Here is a 21,210-nt window from a genome sequence, read left to right as displayed (position 1 = left end):
ATATCGATTCAGATATTATGCAGCGGCGTAGTGCTCACGTAAGGCTTGTAAGTCCACCTTATTGAAGAAAACGTATTTCATTCCCGTATTTATTGCTTGAACACACATAGCAATATCAGACTTCAAGTAGAACTTTTAACGAAACAATTGAGGACTTGTTTTGATTCGAGTTGTTTCTCTGGAAGGCTTCTTGAATGGAAGAAATGATTTGGACTCGCCCATGGCGGATGTTTTTGGTTACGTAGTATCTTCTCAACCAATGACAGGGCGCCCCGATTCTCACGCACTGTAAGGCGCATTACCAGTGTGTGCTAACTGGCGAGATTTCTGTCCCCGCTGCGTCTGTTTGCCACGGTCGGAAGAGAACCAAGAAAATCAACTCCCGTGTTGTTTCAACAATGCTTGACGGGAGGTGTAGCTAACAAAACAGGTGTCATTTTAAATGTGTAAACTAAGTATTAAGTTCACAAAGAAATGGTTTAATGTTGGATATTACCTTCATTAGAGGCAGCGAAGTTAAAGATAAAAGAGGAATGTATGGCAATCCTAGATCCGGCAGCGCCCGCAAAGTTAGGCGCGTGCATCCCAGTTGCCCGTAATGTTAAAAGCATGCACGTAATACTTAGCGTTATGATTTACAGATTTGTTTTACCTTTTCCTTTCACTAAATGTGCGCAAATATCGTAACCATAATAATGAGTAATATTCTCGAATAAAGATAAAAAAAAGGTAAAGTGTTCCCCTGTGCATAGCACCACGCCATGAAGGCGTATAGGGGGTGTGGGGGTGTAACGACCCTGTGTGGTCATCACATGTAGCTATCCTGCGTGATAGCCATATTCTTTAATATATAATTATTAATGCTTGAGAAATGCCCTGCGTGGTTTACGCATTCAGTTATCTTTTGTGCAGTAATTGTTGTTTAATTTGTAACTTGCATTGTCGAATCTCTTTAACTTGTAATTTCTTTAATGTAACGTGTTCAGTTTAGCACACAAGTGTTAAGTTTATATAGCCACATGCTAGTGGTTTTTACAATGCTAAACTTGATATTTTATAACGCACGAGTTGCATCTCGTGAATTGAAGGGAGTTTGCAACGCTGCAGCCGGCTTAGTTCCGATCTTCTCCACCCGCCTCAGTGCTGCCACCAAACAGTATATAAACAAAGCAGCGAGGCCCGGAGCTCAGTCGACTGCCAGATGCCGACTGCGAAAGACCTGGTTCCCAGATCTAGTCTGGAAGTTTCCCCTACCAGGATCCAATAGCTTCCTTGAGAAGGAAGGAGGAGAATAAAAAAAGCAGTTTTCCTACCTACCTGGTCTGCCCCATAAGAGCTTGATGTGCTACCCTTGGGTCGTGGCGGCCCAAGCCCAGGTCTCCTGGGTGCTTCCAGACCTACCCTTTGTACCTTGCCGTCTCTTGCTACTGACTGGACATGCCAAGGGACCGAACCGTTCCCTTGTCGTAGCTGGATTGACCTTGCGGCGTCCTTTCACACCAACACCTTTGTGAAACCGCGGGCCCCTTGGCCCGTCCCTTGCTATTGACGCTTTCGCATGTTGTCCCCAGACGGCGTGGCACGTGACGGCTACCCAGGTTCCTATTGGTTACCTGTACTAGTTGGTTCCCCCCCTAAATTAGATAAACATACTAATACTGCCCAGGTACCTCACTGAGGAGGATTTAAGAGCGTATGTGCTAAACTGGTTATTTACATGCGTGTATAAATATAAATAAACTTTTACAAGTTGACCTTTGACCTTTCCATACTAAACCCCGCAAGCCCTGAGATACTTTGAGTCCATGTCTTCGGCTGGCTACAAGCTAGCATATATGGGTACACTTTTGCACCGCTCCGTGGTGTAGTTTGCAGTGCTCCGGCGCGCGGACGTTGCAAAAGTTTTTGGCGCCCAACGTGGGGCCCGAATTTGCAAAAACACAGGGCTCGACTTGTAAAACGTGGGGTCGGATTGGTTACATAGTGAAGCCGTATATGGACTAGAAGTGGCTCACTGGTTGAAGTGCAAGTGCTAGTGACAGTGTTCGTCTATTGAATTCACGAAGGTAGTGAAGGTAAAGTGGTTTGGGATAACCATACAGAATTCACGAAGGTAAAGTGTTGTGACATATTCGCGTGTGACAAAATGGAAAGAGAAACGTCCGGAATGAGTCTACGGAGCAGAGGGAGAAAAACCACGGAAGGTGAGACTGGGTTCGCATGCTGTGATCATTCTGGAGCCGAGATGGAGTCCTTCCAGTGTTTCCAGTGTCTCAAGAATTTCCATTGGATATGCGAGGGGCAAGAAGAGACCTCAGAGACTGTTGCAGAGGCTAGGTGTAAAACATGCTTATCAGCACCCTTGGTAGCGTCCCTGCTTGAACCAAGTCTTCCAAGTAAGACCCAATCAGATCATTGGCTGCTGGAGTGGTTGATGAAAGATAAAGAGGAACGTAAGAAAGAAGAGGAAGAGCGTAGACAGATTGATGAAAAACAAAGAAAAAAGGAAACTACTCAATTAGAGAAAACTCGAAAGAAAGAGTTGTTAGAGCTGAGACAGGTGGTCGAATCCATGGAGGAGAGGAGACTCCTTGAGAAGGAAGAGGAGATAGCCCGTATTAAAGAAGAGAAAGCAGAAGAAAAAGCAAAAAGGGCCAGAGAGAAAGCAGAAGAAGAAGCTAAAAGAAAAGAAGAGGTACAAGAGTTTAGGACTCTGATAAAGTCTCTTGAAGAGAAAAGAGAGGTGGAGAAGAGAGAAGCTGAAGAGAAAAGAGAAAGGGAGTTAGAAGTTCTCCGTGTCCTGGTGGAAAGTCAAGAAGAAAAGAGAAAGAAAGATAAGGAAGAAGAGGAAGAAAGAAGGCAGCTAGAAGCCGAGAAAGGTAGAGAGGAGTTGCGAACGCTTTTCTCTCAGCTTAAGGTTGACCAACGAGATAGTGTTAGAGAAGAGTTGGAGAAAATCCGGATCTCTTGCCAACAGGAGGTAGTAAGGGTAGTAGAAGAACAACTAGAGCCCTTAGCTGAGTGGCGTGGAGAGATAGAAAGAGAGCATGAGCAAATGAAGAGCAATCTAGATACCTGATTAGAGCTGGTCCAGTCTAGAGGGGAAGCTACTAATGAAGATCCCGAGAGGGTTAAACATATAGAGGCCTCTGTCGAAGCAATGAGTTCAGTGGTAAAAACCCTTGGGGAAAGGACCGAGCAGATGGAAAAAACTGTACGAGAGCAGAAGGAGGCTGCCGACGCATTGACGCGGAATCTCCGGGAAGAAGTTGTAACAACTGCTGGAGAAAAAGTGAGCTCTCTCCGTGAAGAGACCAAGAGACTGGAAGTGTCCCTTCGAAGAGAGATCCATGAACAAACTGGAACTATAATTAGAAGAGTAGGTGAGCTGCAGGATAAGTTTCAAAGACTGCAGTTGCAAACCGAAGCCACTTCAGTTGTACTCCCGGATTCTATTGAACGGGGTGGAAGCTTAAACCCGGAAGCGGTCACCTTTGAACCTCCTAGAGTAGTGCAAAGTCCCTACTGCGTCGAGAGAACAGTTCGAACAGATAGAGGTAAGCGACCTAGAGAGGGAGACAGTTCTGATGGATCTCCTCCTCGACGTAGAGCCGATTTCAAGATGCCTAGGATGGCTGATATCGCCCACATACCAAAATTCAAAGGCGATATCGAGGCCCAATCGGCAGAGAAGTACCTTAGAGAGCTCAATGTCAGTTTCGAGCTTATGCAGATACCTGAGCACTATAGACTTGAGTTACTTCCTAGAGTATTTGCAGGCAAGGCTGAACATTGGCTGGCGGGAAACATAGATAGTTTTGTCAACTATGCCGACTTTTGCCTAAGATTTAAGGAGGAGTTTGCCTCTGAGAAAGCCAAACAGAGACAGTTAACTGCTGTGAGAAATCGACGATATTTTCGCCCAGTCCACGAGAATATGGAGAGCTTCGCTTGGAGCATCTACGCTGCCTATCGAAACTTGAGTGACAATTTCAGCGAAAGTGAAGTGCTGAATCTAATAATAGGACAGCTGCCGTATCGTATCCGGAACCTCTGCCTTGCGCATGCTCCGAGATCAGTTGATGAATTGACCAGTTTTCTCAAGGACTTCGACATCTATGACGATCCCGATGCCTGGAGAAATAAGGAAGACCCCAAGAGTAAAGAGCCTGGAATCAATAATAAGAGCTTCAAAGTCCGCAACATCGAGACCAGAACCAGCGGTAGAGAAAGGAATGCTGCGAGGAATCCAAAGTTTTATAGAAGACAAAACTGGAGAGGAGCGGACCGCAGCCAACAGGATGGTCAGAGGAACTTTAATCGACCTTATCCAGAAAGAGGTCGAAGCTTCCCTGATATGAGGAATTATCAGGATGGGAGTTCCCCTAGACGATACTCACCTCGGGATGCAGAACAGACTAGATGGCAGTCACCAACCAGTGAAGACTTGACCTCTGAGCAGGAGGAAGCCCTAGAGACAACCCGGGACTTCCTGCATAACCAAAGGTCACAGTCTAGTCAAACAAACTAGAGCCTTGTCTAGGTGCTTCGTTCCCATTTAGGCAAGGGGCCTCGGAGGAGCGACCACTAAGATCTATCCAGGAACTAGAAGTAAATTTTCAATTGTCCGAAACAGAGGAAATAAATTTGCAAAGTGATCTGAAATCTGCACGAGCATCTAAGACCAGTTACAAATCACCAGCATTGTCTGCCAAATTAATGGAAATACCGATAAACTGTAAAATTGATACCGGAAGCGAATGTTCAATTCTAAGTCATAAGGTCTGGACTAAACTAAAGGATCAAATACCAGGCATTCAGGTACAAAAAAAGGTTTCAGAAATAAGATTAGTTGATTTCTCTGGTACCCACAGAAAGCGAGTTTTTGGAAGTAGGCGAGTAGAGCTAGAATTCGGCGGAATAGCTTTTAGTACTGCAGTTTTTATGTTGAAGAAATATGTTGCGAATCTTCTTGAAGTCATGTCATGCTTCAGACAGCACTCAGCAGAGTTGTTTTTCGTGAAGACTCCTGAACATGAGGTGGGGAATCCTCTGGATATTGAAGCTGTGCGGTACATCCACGTAGCCCAGGTAGAGAAGGCTGAGATGTATAAATCCGCTGACCTCTCAAGGAAGGTAGAGGTATTAGATATTTTGACTGATTCCCATAAGCAGGAGTTCCTAAGTGTGCTGAGACGCAATTTGGAGATTATTTTTGAGAAGCTCGTACCATTGAAGAATGTTGGATATAAGCAGTGTGCCGAGACAGTTCCTTACGAGTCGCATTCTTTACCGCTTTTCCTGATGGCTTTACTGGAGAATGAAGATTGGAAAATTTGGAACTTCGTCCAGCTAATATTGTGTCTCATTATGAATTTATTGGTTATGAGTTCGCTGATTAACTTGCCATGCACCCTGTCTCAGATATTTCGAAATGTTTTCCTCTTGGGTTGCTATTCCGTGTATCCCTGTCTAATGAAGTTCTGGACTACTTCACCATCTCTACGACGAAGCCATATCTAAACACTCTAGCAAGGCTCAACAATTGTTGATACAGAAGAATAAAAGTAAAAAGGAAACGCTCTTCAATTAGAAGAAGGTGACTTGGTTCTTGTCAGGAATCACAAGTTAAGTTCCCGAAAGAATAGGACTATCGCCAATTTGTTTGAGGTATACATTGGCCCCTATGTCGCCTCGGATGTTCGAAGCAACACTGCCCTGCTGTTGAACCCGACGACCAAGAACCCAGTCGACCGAGTGAATTTTGACAACCTTCGTCTCTTCAGGTGTTCCCCCGGAACGGAGAAGACAAATAGTGAATGAAGAAAAGACTTAGTGATTGAAGAGTAAAAGAGATATAGACTCTCGTTTACCAAAAATTTTTCTGAAAATTTAAACTTTTTAATTTTCCTCAAAATTTTTGCCCGAGAGAGGGGCATATGTAACGACCCTGCGTGGTCATCACATGTAGCTATCCTGCGTGATAGCCATATTCTTTAATATATAATTATTAATGCTTGAGAAATGCCCTGCGTGGTTTACGCATTCAGTTATCTTTTGTGCAGTAATTGTTGTTTAATTTGTAACTTGCATTGTCGAATCTCTTTAACTTGTAATTTCTTTAATGTAACGTGTTCAGTTTAGCACACAAGTGTTAAGTTTATATAGCCACATGCTAGTGGTTTTTACAATGCTAAACTTGATATTTTATAACGCACGAGTTGCATCTCGTGAATTGAAGGGAGTTTGCAACGCTGCAGCCGGCTTAGTTCCGATCTTCTCCACCCGCCTCAGTGCTGCCACCAAACAGTATATAAACAAAGCAGCGAGGCCCGGAGCTCAGTCGACTGCCAGATGCCGACTGCGAAAGACCTGGTTCCCAGATCTAGTCTGGAAGTTTCCCCTACCAGGATCCAATAGCTTCCTTGAGAAGGAAGGAGGAGAATAAAAAAAGCAGTTTTCCTACCTACCTGGTCTGCCCCATAAGAGCTTGATGTGCTACCCTTGGGTCGTGGCGGCCCAAGCCCAGGTCTCCTGGGTGCTTCCAGACCTACCCTTTGTACCTTGCCGTCTCTTGCTACTGACTGGACATGCCAAGGGACCGAACCGTTCCCTTGTCGTAGCTGGATTGACCTTGCGGCGTCCTTTCACACCAACACCTTTGTGAAACCGCGGGCCCCTTGGCCCGTCCCTTGCTATTGACGCTTTCGCATGTTGTCCCCAGACGGCGTGGCACGTGACGGCTACCCAGGTTCCTATTGGTTACCTGTACTAGTTGGTTCCCCCCCTAAATTAGATAAACATACTAATACTGCCCAGGTACCTCACTGAGGAGGATTTAAGAGCGTATGTGCTAAACTGGTTATTTACATGCGTGTATAAATATAAATAAACTTTTACAAGTTGACCTTTGACCTTTCCATACTAAACCCCGCAAGCCCTGAGATACTTTGAGTCCATGTCTTCGGCTGGCTACAAGCTAGCATATATGGGTACACTTTTGCACCGCTCCGTGGTGTAGTTTGCAGTGCTCCGGCGCGCGGACGTTGCAAAAGTTTTTGGCGCCCAACGTGGGGCCCGAATTTGCAAAAACACAGGGCTCGACTTGTAAAACGTGGGGTCGGATTGGTTACATAGTGAAGCCGTATATGGACTAGAAGTGGCTCACTGGTTGAAGTGCAAGTGCTAGTGACAGTGTTCGTCTATTGAATTCACGAAGGTAGTGAAGGTAAAGTGGTTTGGGATAACCATACAGAATTCACGAAGGTAAAGTGTTGTGACATATTCGCGTGTGACAAAATGGAAAGAGAAACGTCCGGAATGAGTCTACGGAGCAGAGGGAGAAAAACCACGGAAGGTGAGACTGGGTTCGCATGCTGTGATCATTCTGGAGCCGAGATGGAGTCCTTCCAGTGTTTCCAGTGTCTCAAGAATTTCCATTGGATATGCGAGGGGCAAGAAGAGACCTCAGAGACTGTTGCAGAGGCTAGGTGTAAAACATGCTTATCAGCACCCTTGGTAGCGTCCCTGCTTGAACCAAGTCTTCCAAGTAAGACCCAATCAGATCATTGGCTGCTGGAGTGGTTGATGAAAGATAAAGAGGAACGTAAGAAAGAAGAGGAAGAGCGTAGACAGATTGATGAAAAACAAAGAAAAAAGGAAACTACTCAATTAGAGAAAACTCGAAAGAAAGAGTTGTTAGAGCTGAGACAGGTGGTCGAATCCATGGAGGAGAGGAGACTCCTTGAGAAGGAAGAGGAGATAGCCCGTATTAAAGAAGAGAAAGCAGAAGAAAAAGCAAAAAGGGCCAGAGAGAAAGCAGAAGAAGAAGCTAAAAGAAAAGAAGAGGTACAAGAGTTTAGGACTCTGATAAAGTCTCTTGAAGAGAAAAGAGAGGTGGAGAAGAGAGAAGCTGAAGAGAAAAGAGAAAGGGAGTTAGAAGTTCTCCGTGTCCTGGTGGAAAGTCAAGAAGAAAAGAGAAAGAAAGATAAGGAAGAAGAGGAAGAAAGAAGGCAGCTAGAAGCCGAGAAAGGTAGAGAGGAGTTGCGAACGCTTTTCTCTCAGCTTAAGGTTGACCAACGAGATAGTGTTAGAGAAGAGTTGGAGAAAATCCGGATCTCTTGCCAACAGGAGGTAGTAAGGGTAGTAGAAGAACAACTAGAGCCCTTAGCTGAGTGGCGTGGAGAGATAGAAAGAGAGCATGAGCAAATGAAGAGCAATCTAGATACCTGATTAGAGCTGGTCCAGTCTAGAGGGGAAGCTACTAATGAAGATCCCGAGAGGGTTAAACATATAGAGGCCTCTGTCGAAGCAATGAGTTCAGTGGTAAAAACCCTTGGGGAAAGGACCGAGCAGATGGAAAAAACTGTACGAGAGCAGAAGGAGGCTGCCGACGCATTGACGCGGAATCTCCGGGAAGAAGTTGTAACAACTGCTGGAGAAAAAGTGAGCTCTCTCCGTGAAGAGACCAAGAGACTGGAAGTGTCCCTTCGAAGAGAGATCCATGAACAAACTGGAACTATAATTAGAAGAGTAGGTGAGCTGCAGGATAAGTTTCAAAGACTGCAGTTGCAAACCGAAGCCACTTCAGTTGTACTCCCGGATTCTATTGAACGGGGTGGAAGCTTAAACCCGGAAGCGGTCACCTTTGAACCTCCTAGAGTAGTGCAAAGTCCCTACTGCGTCGAGAGAACAGTTCGAACAGATAGAGGTAAGCGACCTAGAGAGGGAGACAGTTCTGATGGATCTCCTCCTCGACGTAGAGCCGATTTCAAGATGCCTAGGATGGCTGATATCGCCCACATACCAAAATTCAAAGGCGATATCGAGGCCCAATCGGCAGAGAAGTACCTGAGAGAGCTCAATGTCAGTTTCGAGCTTATGCAGATACCTGAGCACTATAGACTTGAGTTACTTCCTAGAGTATTTGCAGGCAAGGCTGAACATTGGCTGGCGGGAAACATAGATAGTTTTGTCAACTATGCCGACTTTTGCCTAAGATTTAAGGAGGAGTTTGCCTCTGAGAAAGCCAAACAGAGACAGTTAACTGCTGTGAGAAATCGACGATATTTTCGCCCAGTCCACGAGAATATGGAGAGCTTCGCTTGGAGCATCTACGCTGCCTATCGAAACTTGAGTGACAATTTCAGCGAAAGTGAAGTGCTGAATCTAATAATAGGACAGCTGCCGTATCGTATCCGGAACCTCTGCCTTGCGCATGCTCCGAGATCAGTTGATGAATTGACCAGTTTTCTCAAGGACTTCGACATCTATGACGATCCCGATGCCTGGAGAAATAAGGAAGACCCCAAGAGTAAAGAGCCTGGAATCAATAATAAGAGCTTCAAAGTCCGCAACATCGAGACCAGAACCAGCGGTAGAGAAAGGAATGCTGCGAGGAATCCAAAGTTTTATAGAAGACAAAACTGGAGAGGAGCGGACCGCAGCCAACAGGATGGTCAGAGGAACTTTAATCGACCTTATCCAGAAAGAGGTCGAAGCTTCCCTGATATGAGGAATTATCAGGATGGGAGTTCCCCTAGACGATACTCACCTCGGGATGCAGAACAGACTAGATGGCAGTCACCAACCAGTGAAGACTTGACCTCTGAGCAGGAGGAAGCCCTAGAGACAACCCGGGACTTCCTGCATAACCAAAGGTCACAGTCTAGTCAAACAAACTAGAGCCTTGTCTAGGTGCTTCGTTCCCATTTAGGCAAGGGGCCTCGGAGGAGCGACCACTAAGATCTATCCAGGAACTAGAAGTAAATTTTCAATTGTCCGAAACAGAGGAAATAAATTTGCAAAGTGATCTGAAATCTGCACGAGCATCTAAGACCAGTTACAAATCACCAGCATTGTCTGCCAAATTAATGGAAATACCGATAAACTGTAAAATTGATACCGGAAGCGAATGTTCAATTCTAAGTCATAAGGTCTGGACTAAACTAAAGGATCAAATACCAGGCATTCAGGTACAAAAAAAGGTTTCAGAAATAAGATTAGTTGATTTCTCTGGTACCCACAGAAAGCGAGTTTTTGGAAGTAGGCGAGTAGAGCTAGAATTCGGCGGAATAGCTTTTAGTACTGCAGTTTTTATGTTGAAGAAATATGTTGCGAATCTTCTTGAAGTCATGTCATGCTTCAGACAGCACTCAGCAGAGTTGTTTTTCGTGAAGACTCCTGAACATGAGGTGGGGAATCCTCTGGATATTGAAGCTGTGCGGTACATCCACGTAGCCCAGGTAGAGAAGGCTGAGATGTATAAATCCGCTGACCTCTCAAGGAAGGTAGAGGTATTAGATATTTTGACTGATTCCCATAAGCAGGAGTTCCTAAGTGTGCTGAGACGCAATTTGGAGATTATTTTTGAGAAGCTCGTACCATTGAAGAATGTTGGATATAAGCAGTGTGCCGAGACAGTTCCTTACGAGTCGCATTCTTTACCGCTTTTCCTGATGGCTTTACTGGAGAATGAAGATTGGAAAATTTGGAACTTCGTCCAGCTAATATTGTGTCTCATTATGAATTTATTGGTTATGAGTTCGCTGATTAACTTGCCATGCACCCTGTCTCAGATATTTCGAAATGTTTTCCTCTTGGGTTGCTATTCCGTGTATCCCTGTCTAATGAAGTTCTGGACTACTTCACCATCTCTACGACGAAGCCATATCTAAACACTCTAGCAAGGCTCAACAATTGTTGATACAGAAGAATAAAAGTAAAAAGGAAACGCTCTTCAATTAGAAGAAGGTGACTTGGTTCTTGTCAGGAATCACAAGTTAAGTTCCCGAAAGAATAGGACTATCGCCAAATTGTTTGAGGTATACATTGGCCCCTATGTCGCCTCGGATGTTCGAAGCAACACTGCCCTGCTGTTGAACCCGACGACCAAGAACCCAGTCGACCGAGTGAATTTTGACAACCTTCGTCTCTTCAGGTGTTCCCCCGGAACGGAGAAGACAAATAGTGAATGAAGAAAAGACTTAGTGATTGAAGAGTAAAAGAGATATAGACTCTCGTTTACCAAAAATTTTTCTGAAAATTTAAACTTTTTAATTTTCCTCAAAATTTTTGCCCGAGAGAGGGGCATATGTAACGACCCTGCGTGGTCATCACATGTAGCTATCCTGCGTGATAGCCATATTCTTTAATATATAATTATTAATGCTTGAGAAATGCCCTGCGTGGTTTACGCATTCAGTTATCTTTTGTGCAGTAATTGTTGTTTAATTTGTAACTTGCATTGTTGAATCTCTTTATCTTGTAATTTCTTTAATGTAACGTGTTCAGTTTAGCACACAAGTGTTAAATTTATATCGCCACATGCTAGTGGTTTTTACAATGCTAAACTTGATATTTTATAACGCACGAGTTGCATCTCGTGAATTGAAGGGAGTTTGCAACGCTTAGTTCCGATCTTCTCCACCCGCCTCAGTGCTGCCACCAAACAGTATATAAACAAAGCAGCGAGGCCCGGAGCTGAGTCGACTGCCAGATGCCGACTGCGAAAGACCTGGTTCCCAGATCTAGTCTGGAAGTTTCCCCTACCAGGATCCAATAGCTTCCTTGAGAAGGAAGGAGGAGAATAAAAAAAGCAGTTTTCCTACCTACCTGGTCTGCCCCATAAGAGCTTGATGTGCTACCCTTGGGTCGTGGCGGCCCAAGCCCAGGTCTCCTGGGTGCTTCCAGACCTACCCTTTGTACCTTGCCGTCTCTTGCTACTGACTGGACATGCCAAGGGACCGAACCGTTCCCTTGTCGTAGCTGGATTGACCTTGCGTCGTCCTTTCACACCAACACCTTTGTGAAACCGCGGGCCCCTTGGCCCGTCCCTCGCTATTGACGCTTTCGCATGTTGTCCCCAGACGGCGTGGCACGTGACGGCTACCCAGGTTCCTATTGGTTACCTGTACTAGTTGGTTCCCCCCTAAATTAGATAAACATACTAATACTGCCCAGGTACCTCACTGAGGAGGATTTAAGAGCGTATGTGCTAAACTGGTTATTTACATGCGTGTATAAATATAAATAAACTTTTACAAGTTGACCTTTCCATACTAAACTCCGCAAGCCCTGAGATACTTTGAGTCCATGTCTTCGGCTGGCTACAAGCTAGCATATAAAGTGTACCATATGGGTACACTTTTGCACCGCTTCGTGGTGTAGTTTGCAGTGCTCCGGCGCGCGGACGTTGCAGGGGTAACGCCCCACACTTTCTTGATCCGGTCGTGACTGGGGGTGATGTGATCAGCATCACGCCCCTGACCGCCTTTACCCCCCAGGGTTTCCCCCAGGTACCCATGTTATTCGACGCTGGGTGGGCGCCGGGGCTGCTTTCACCGTTAGAAAAGTTCCCGGATTTGAACCGGCCGGGGATCGAACCCGGGACCTTTAGCATGGTAGTCAGACGCGTTACCGACTGAGCCATCTCGAATGCATTTGCATTTGCAAATTGTATCCTACGCATTTCCCACAAATGGTTTTTAGTGACAGAAAAAGAATAATACGAATAAAAATATGACATGGCCTTTCCAGAAGAAGAGTTTGTGTCCTTAACTAAGCTGTATGCGAAATTTGTCAATTGCTACCAGTTGAAAGTTGAGCTACAGGTAATTTATTCTGAAGCCGAATATCGAGTGTTTGAACTTCATGAATACTTGCGTACTACCCATTTGAATGAAGCTGTTGAACAAGTGTACAAACTAACATAATTGTTCCTCACTGTTCCTGCCTCAAGCTCGTCGGTGGAAAGGTCGTTTTCTGCACTGAAGAGGATTCATACATTCAACGCAGCACACAGACTCAGGCAAGGAAATCTGACTTGTGACTGATACGCGTATCCATTGAGCTGCTAAAAACATTGACCAGAAACTCCCGATTCTACGACGACGTGAGTGTAAGTAGTGTTAAAAATTGAGCATAAACTGCTTAAAATGAATCATAATGAAGCTAAAATCTATGTTTTGTTTATGTGAAGTCTATGCTCAATTAGGCTAATCGATATTAAAGTGGGATCCAAAGCTATGTTTGCCCACCGGAAATGGAACCAAGGACTTATTGATTACAAGGTGACGATGTTACCCTACGCCAACGAGGAGGAACACACTTTGGCGTCTGAACTCACAGCCAGCTATGGGACTTGTGTCCTGTCCATATGTGTTTGTGATTGTCCTTTCATATTTCATTTTATCGCCATAGATCCTCATCTTCGCGGTTAGCCAAAAAAGACAGAAGAGCGAATTAAAAATCAAGTAAATCAATAAATGAAAAAGATTAGCCTGGCTGTGGGTTCAGACAAGAGAGTCTCTTGACCCGCAAATAATACAGCCCAGGGTGTGCTACGTGGAGAAGTTTGTCAAGTGCATTCAGCAAACGTTACACCCTGCACTAACACCAGAAGTGGCGTTTCAATATTCTAATCTGGCCTTTCTGATGGTGTGGTGCTAACATCACCGCCTTCCAATCAAGGAGTCCCGAGTTCGATACTCGGTGGAGGTACATGACGGTTCGGATCCCAAAGGTGCAGTCTCGATTAGCCTGTATGTGTATAAAGCGGACGGTATTGGTAAATGTCTGTTATATCGGAGACACATTTCTTCATTTTTACAGAAGCAACTACTTACGGAAATGAGTTTCTGTAGCATTTTGAAAGTTCGTGGAGGTATTTTCTCACCGTAGAATGCTGCACAACAAGAAATAAGCACTTTTGATATAATAAACTTGCATTTTGTGCAAAGCGACAACATTATGCCGCTGTTTCCATATGTACCTGCAGATGGCGCGAGCGTTGAAAGTCATGCGGTCTCGCCAGTGTTTCCAAACGTGCCTTTTTTTTACCAGAATTTTATTTATTTTATTTTTTAACTATGCTTACCTAACCTAACCCAACCTAACCTAACCTTGCCAGAAGTGGTTCGTGGGGCTATCGTGAAGGGTTTTTGGGGCTATTCGTCAATGGTTTGTGATGACATAATGAACACGAAAATAGGTATTTTTCGGTTAAGAAGGTTGAAACACTGCACCACTCCAAATCGACAAAACACAAGCACCACGCGCAATGATCCACAGCTGTGCATGTCATATTGTATGTTCCGCAACGGAAGAAAGGACCCAAAAGAATTACTCGTAATGTGAAAAATCGAAGTTATTTTCATGTAAAAAGCATGATGGCACCTTGAACTATGTTCCGCAATACACAATTGGTAAGTACGAACCATTTAAAACTGAAAATATTCGATAGAAATGTGTCTCCTATATAACAGACAATTACCAAGTGAACTTAAAACAAAATTCAATTCAATACACTAAGTATGCTCTGGACTGCATATTGCAGACTATCGAGGCTCTGGCGTCTGGTCTATCAGTCAGTATAACTCTCTGTTGCCACGTGGTGTAATGTCCATACATGTTTGTAATTGCCCCTCATTACCATCATCTTCACGATTAGCAGTGGCAGAAAAGCGATTTAAATAAAGCAAATCAATCAACACACCAAGTCGTATTGATTCCATCGTGATTGTTGTTGCTTTACAGCACTATTTTACAGTGTAAAAATATCGAATACCTAAGAAGCAGTGATGTGCCGTAGACTATAAGTTTACGTCTACATTCATTGTCTACACGTAATCTACGCGTAGATTACATTGGGTTGTAGTTTACATAAACTACGTAGACAATCTAAAGCGCATTAAATTAATTTTAAAGAGTTTCATGAAATGAAAGTGACATTTTCAACTATATTGGTTCGTAACGAAATGAAAAGAACCCTATTTACAACAAAATTTATCTTCTCTTCTATTATCAACTATGGAAGAAGATAAATAGTATGCAAAAAACAACAGATGGCAGTCGTGAGGCAAGAGTGGTCTTTTCCCCATAAAGCACTAGAATATTTCCTATATTAGGTTTCTTCCTAGGTGAGAAATTTTTCGAATTTGAAAGAAAGAGTATGAAAAGTTCTCCACACACATCAGCAATTGATACGCAGTATAATTTTCTTTTAATTCCACGGTGCTCTTTCCTAAGTTAGCACCTTTCGCCATGTTGTTTACATAGATTACGTAATCTACGTGTATAACATAGTCTACGTGTAGAATGTAGACTATCGTTGTTTACGCGTAGACGCACATCACTGCTAAGAAGGGTGGCAAAATACAGGACAGTATGGTGAACAAAGAGGTGGAACCCTCATAAACCCTTTTCTTAGGAAATGTCTAATCAGATCACCAAGTAATAGCTCTACATCATCAGGCCCTTCAATGAGCACAAGGCAACCAATGCTTTTCCATTGTACGAATAGTGTACACCTTGAGTTCAATTTACCCCATTCTACTCACCAGTCAATTCCACCTTGAAAAGGCTGGATCGATGCGTTCGTATCCTACCTTCAAGGTCAAAAAAAGGCCTGCTTGGGGAAGGGGGGAGTGGCCTAATTTCCGATCTACTCGTGCATCAGTTTGTCCTGCAACGGCGCAAGGTACGGCTCTCGCAGAACCAATTTTACGACCGTCATGAATATAATGGGGTTTCCCATTCTACCATTCTTTCTTTTATCTATAGATGTCGCTCCCTCGCTGTGCCTTTATGGTTCGCCTTTCTTCCACCGCGGGGACGATATCGTAAATTAAAAATTAGATAAAAAAATCCATCTTGTGAGGCAGAGTTGCGTTGTAGTTTTCTGCCCTGGAACTGGAAGATTCAGTTCAATGGCAGAAGACCAAGATAAACCGCTCGAAGATTTATTTCCTCTCTTCCTCTATTTACAGATCGTATTTCCTGTTTTGTTATTTAGCGTCGCCTTTTCTTCATTTATTTGACTAATCGCAACGATGAGGATGAGAGATGATTAAATGAAATTGAAAGATATTTAGAAATGATTCCAAGCCAGGAATCAAACTCAGAAACTTCAGTAAGAATTAAGCACGCTCTCAAATAGTTAATCCTAATCAAAGGAAATAATTAAAAATTGGTCAATTAGGTTCTGATATTTGTACAATTACTCTAAGCTGTAACGCAATTTCAGGAAGATTTTAGATTGACACGGGAGCAGCAGTTTGAGTATGGGATCATGCATTTCAATATTCAAATTTTCCGGATGTAAGGCTTGCAAGTTCCACCACAGGTATATCGTATGATAAGCAAATGTGGAACTCGGGGAGGTAAAATCTCTGCGCTGACCTCCTGCTGATAATTGCTCTCCGCAAGAAGTTTCCAAATAATCCGCTGAGAGGTGCCACCCGCACTCTTCCTTGCACTTGTTCTGATAAAAATAACAAAAGATGGCGCTGCTAAATTTCAACCTTTTCGAGGCTAACCTTGACGTCATCATTGCGCCAGAGGAATGGATGTTTCAGAGAAAACTTTCACTTGCGAAGCCAGTACTTTGGCATTAAAAACTGACTGTGATTCCACTCACATTAAGAAATGTGCATGGTAGGTTATTGCCAGCTTTAAAACAAATATCAGTACACATGTGTACGTACAGTACAATGATCAAGATTTCAATTTGCCCTTGTACTTGACTAACAGTCAATTGTCGAAAGGAAACGATGGTTTGCAAACATTATGCACAATCCAGAGGATATGCATTCCATGAATAATGAATATAAATGGAAATATATATATATATATAAGTACAAAGGCTAATGCAAGATTTCAGTGACGAATTTTCTTGAAATATCATTGAGCCCATTAAGCGTTTCAAGGCTAGTAAAAGAGTGATTGATACCAATTTTTCTATAACCTGATGATGTTCCTTACAATTTACTGGATAAAGGAAAAGCAGAATTAGATGCTTTGGTTAAGCAAGGGGTTTTAACACCTGTGAGCTACTCGGACTGGGCAACACCATTGGTATGATGGGGTAATATGCCTGTAAATGATTGCCTATAAGATTGAGTTGCAGCTCAACATTTTTCAAAGAGTAATGATCAAATTTTAATAGACTACATCGTCGCCAATTATTAAATTAAACTACATGTTTTTGAATAAACATATAATGTATAAAATAATAATTTCTTTCAACTGTGCAACATGTACACCATTACATCACAATCCATAAGCACAAAGGCACAGATTATAAACTGTTAGGTCAAAACCGGCCTAGACTATTTAGCACCTTTATAGTCTTAACAGGTGGTAGAACCAAGATTGTCAAAGTTAGTTTCAAGACTACTGTATGCACAGATAGGCTAATAGGGACTGGACCTATGTGCCTCCAATGGAGATTGAAGCTGGGACTTCTTGACAACAGGCGACATCTTAAGAATGAACTTAATGTAAATAAATCTTGCATGTTAACTTGTAAGGAATTGTAGTGATTCATTCTGGAGGTAGCTCTTACGCAGGATTTTTTAGTGTAAGAATTATATTTACACGATATAGATATTAGTATTTAACTGACCTACTGCGGGATCTTATTTTATGAACTTCCAATGAACAAGCTGAGAGGATCCCCCACCCTCCCGGTGTAGTGATAACGCTATCGCCTTGTAGTCAAGGGGTCTCCGTTGGAGGCATGGGTCTGGTGCGGGGCACACCCACCTTGCAACAAAGCTAAAACTAAATACTAAGATCTCTATGCATTATGACACCTGAGCAGAATTGCAGATTAGAAATTGTTAGGTCAGGAAGGCCATTTTAGAGCCCTTAACATTTAGTTTTGGCAAGCTGGATGTACTCCGGACCAGTCCCGTGGAGGCACACTGGTTCGTATTCCACTTTAAACTGTAGGTCCAGTCCCGATCAGCTCGTCCGAATATAAATTGAACAAACTTTAGTTGAGCTGATTAGAGAAGCAGATATGCTTGCAACATTTTTTGATTACATGAAAGTCTTTCTTTGCATGGATAGAGAATAGTAGATTACTACCTGTAAGAACAATTGGCAGGTCTAAAGCGAGTTGAAAAAAACGATTCAATGTGGTTCGTCGATTGAGAATTTAACCTATATTACTTTTCCGGAATGTCTGGAGTAGCGACGCGCAGAGGCGAAAGCTTGTGGGCGGGGCCACACTATGCAACGCTCTCCTGAATGCAGAATTCCCACAGAACTACTGGACCGCGAATGACCAGTCGAGTCGCCCCTCCGCGCGTTCATTGGACGAGGCACACACCGCAACGTGCGCGCAGGACGCGTTCGCGTTCTCTTACTCCAGACATTCCGGAAAAGGAATATAGGACCTTTCATAAGAAAGCAGTGGCGTCAGCCAATCAGCATTCATGGAGAATCTCCTCTTTTTCGTTTCACGGCGGCCTTAGTATTTCAATTTTCTTCCGCGGCGCCCAATTGATTGATTGATTGATTGAATTGCTATATTTAACTTCGCTTCTTATGCCACTTTTGGCTAATTTTACGAAGATGAGGATGAGTGATGATATGATGAAATTGATGAATGGACACTCACAAACATCCATACCCAGGCCAGGATTCGAACCCGGGACCCCTGGCGTCAGCGGCGCCCAAGTCACAATGTAGGCCTATCTAAAACTTGCAACGCTCAATTAGTGTCGTTAAATTGCTTGCCTTAAGTTTAAAAATAAGCACATATTTCTAATTGAGAAACACTTTACATGTAAAAAGTACTAAATAAGCACATATTTGGAACATTTATATCATTTCAGTGAAAACATTGGAATATCTCTAGGCGCCCGCTTTGGGTACCACTGCGTCTTGGGAAATTCTCTACTTTGATGTTCCCGTCAGATGTAGAGAACCGACTCCGAGATGCTTCCAAGAAAAAGACGGCAGGGGTGGAAACATATAAAGAAATGACAAGTCAACATTGACATAAAGACTTAGCAGAGAGGCTGCTGTTTCGTCCTTCTGTGAGGTCATGCAACCAGAAGAAGCACAGGAATTTCTGCAAGGAGAGAACGCAATATACACATGTACACACTCATGCTTGCTTTGGGATGCAGCAGTAATTACATTTTAAGCCGAACAATTTCAAAGGGATCGCAAAGGGGTAACGCACACATCTACATACGAGAGCAATGTTTGCGAAATGAGGAGTAGGTACGTTTCCGTCATGTTGAGTTTATTCAAGCTCAACCTGGTGAAATTCGAAGCTCAGCGAATGTCACTCCAGTTACTTTTTTTTTTACCTTTTTTGGAACCCTGCTGGAACGTCCGTTTCAATTAGCTGTAAGGTAGAAGTTGAAATTATCTGCTTCGACTGAAGAGGGGGTTTGAAGCGTTCAAAATTACCTAACGTTACCGTCTCCCCCCTTTTTCTATACAACTACGAAAGCATCAGCTTGTCAGTCGTTCTTAACAGCGACAGGACACTCAACATATATCCTGAAGATTACAAGCATCCTCTACATCCGAACGGCAGTCTGTTGATGAACCGTGGTTGAAGAAGTTTAGATACTGTATTCATCTCCAAGTACTATTACGATAATGATACCGGTGTCTGACCAGAGGCGTCTCCTGAATGCATGCGGTGCATACTGCGCATGCGTCAATTGTAGGGAAAAAGGACAGCTTGCTCTGCGACGACATTAATGAGCATTTCTACATTCTAATTTCTTCATATAGGAGAAGTATTTATTTTACACAAGAGCTCTCAACTAAGCTTATATTACATTTCTTGGATCTGAAGTGACGCATGCGTCAATTGTGGGAAAATAATTATTACTTCCTTTCAGTGGTTAGCACATCGCGCTGAGTATTGATTACAAGGGGACGACATTGCCACCATGCCATCCAGGAAGCAACCTTTATTGGTGATCGAATCCGGGACACCAGCGTCATCGGCGAGGTTTACTGACCTAGCATCTACCAAGAGAGGTGTTAAACTCCGTAATACGAGTGATTAATAAATACCACGCTAACCGCTACGCCACGGAGGCCGTAAGGAAAATGAATTCCCGACAAGGACCAGAATTCCCCTATACTCCCGAAACACACATTCCAGGCGGTCAGCGTGGATATGCGACCCGCCCTCTTGTTTAACGAACTTCCAAACTCTTGCCGAAGTGTTGGACGTTGACACTAGCGCCACCGCTTGGGGAATTGTCGCAACCCAGCGCCTGCAACTTGGAAACCATAGTGTGGCTCATCAGCCAAGGCCTGAAGGGGACAACTTCGTCTTGTAACCATGGCAACGCTGTCCTGGACGAAGATGTATAATGCAGAAGGCCCGATCAACATTGTTGTAATGAAACAAGGTTAGGCCTTGGGAATATGTGTTATGTGAGAACCCACTTTAGTTACCTCCTTGGAATTTGGTTGGTCGGCGAGCCTTTCCGGTAATCAAGCGGCGTGCGAGGCTTTGCGGTGCGAGTCTCGAGTGAGAACTGCGTACAGGTCGTATTACCAGGGTCGGCTATAAGTGTGTGCAAGACTACAATCACAATTTATTGTAGAATATTGTAAGATATCGGTACGGAGATAAATATTTTTTACTTCCAGGACAGCAATAAACAAATGGGACACTTAAATCCTCAAATAGTCGCTTCTCTGCAACTTGTATGTCCTAACTTTACGACTACAAGAGAATTTCAATACCCGTACAGTTTTGCAACACACATAACTCAGTGAAGCCAGTATTTCAAGACATAGGTGCTACATTTTTATTGATGCTGACTGTACATGTGGACTAGATAGTCACAATGAAGAATACGATGATTTGAAAGTGGAAAGAAATAAGCAGAAAATACTGAATTTACCATATATCTTGTCAGTGAATGCTATAGGTATTTTCAATATTATTTTATTTCTTTTCATTCCCAGTGTATAAGTGAAGGGTTCCAGATGTTAAAAAATGTTTATAATAAACAAACTTTATTAATTTATCTGTCAAAGTGGAAATTTACCCTCATATCAATAATTTATTTTATATACCGTGACAGTTGTTTGACGTACGTGGCTGGAATGCAATTATATACGAGGGTTATTCAGGAAATAAGTTATCATGGGCCACTAAGGAAATAATAGATTTACAAATTACAATTCAAATCAAATTCTTAACTCTCCAGAAGGGAAAAATACGGTCTATTTTTACATGTGTATACACGATTTCATGTGTTTAAGATCTCGGTAGTACTGATTGTACAGTAACGAGCACTTTTGGATTGTAGCAATCCTATTGTTACGAGCAAGAAGTGTCCATGACTGAACTTAAACAAGGTACTGTGTCTGTCGGACGGCTGTTCACAGCACGAATAATATAATAGTAGTATTGAATATTGATCTCTTCCTTGT

This window comes from Lepisma saccharinum, chromosome 27 (assembly GCF_977018435.1).
Source record: "Lepisma saccharinum chromosome 27, izLepSacc3.1, whole genome shotgun sequence".
Lineage (NCBI taxonomy): Eukaryota > Metazoa > Arthropoda > Insecta > Zygentoma > Lepismatidae > Lepisma > Lepisma saccharinum.
This window is presented reverse-complemented; position numbering follows the sequence as displayed.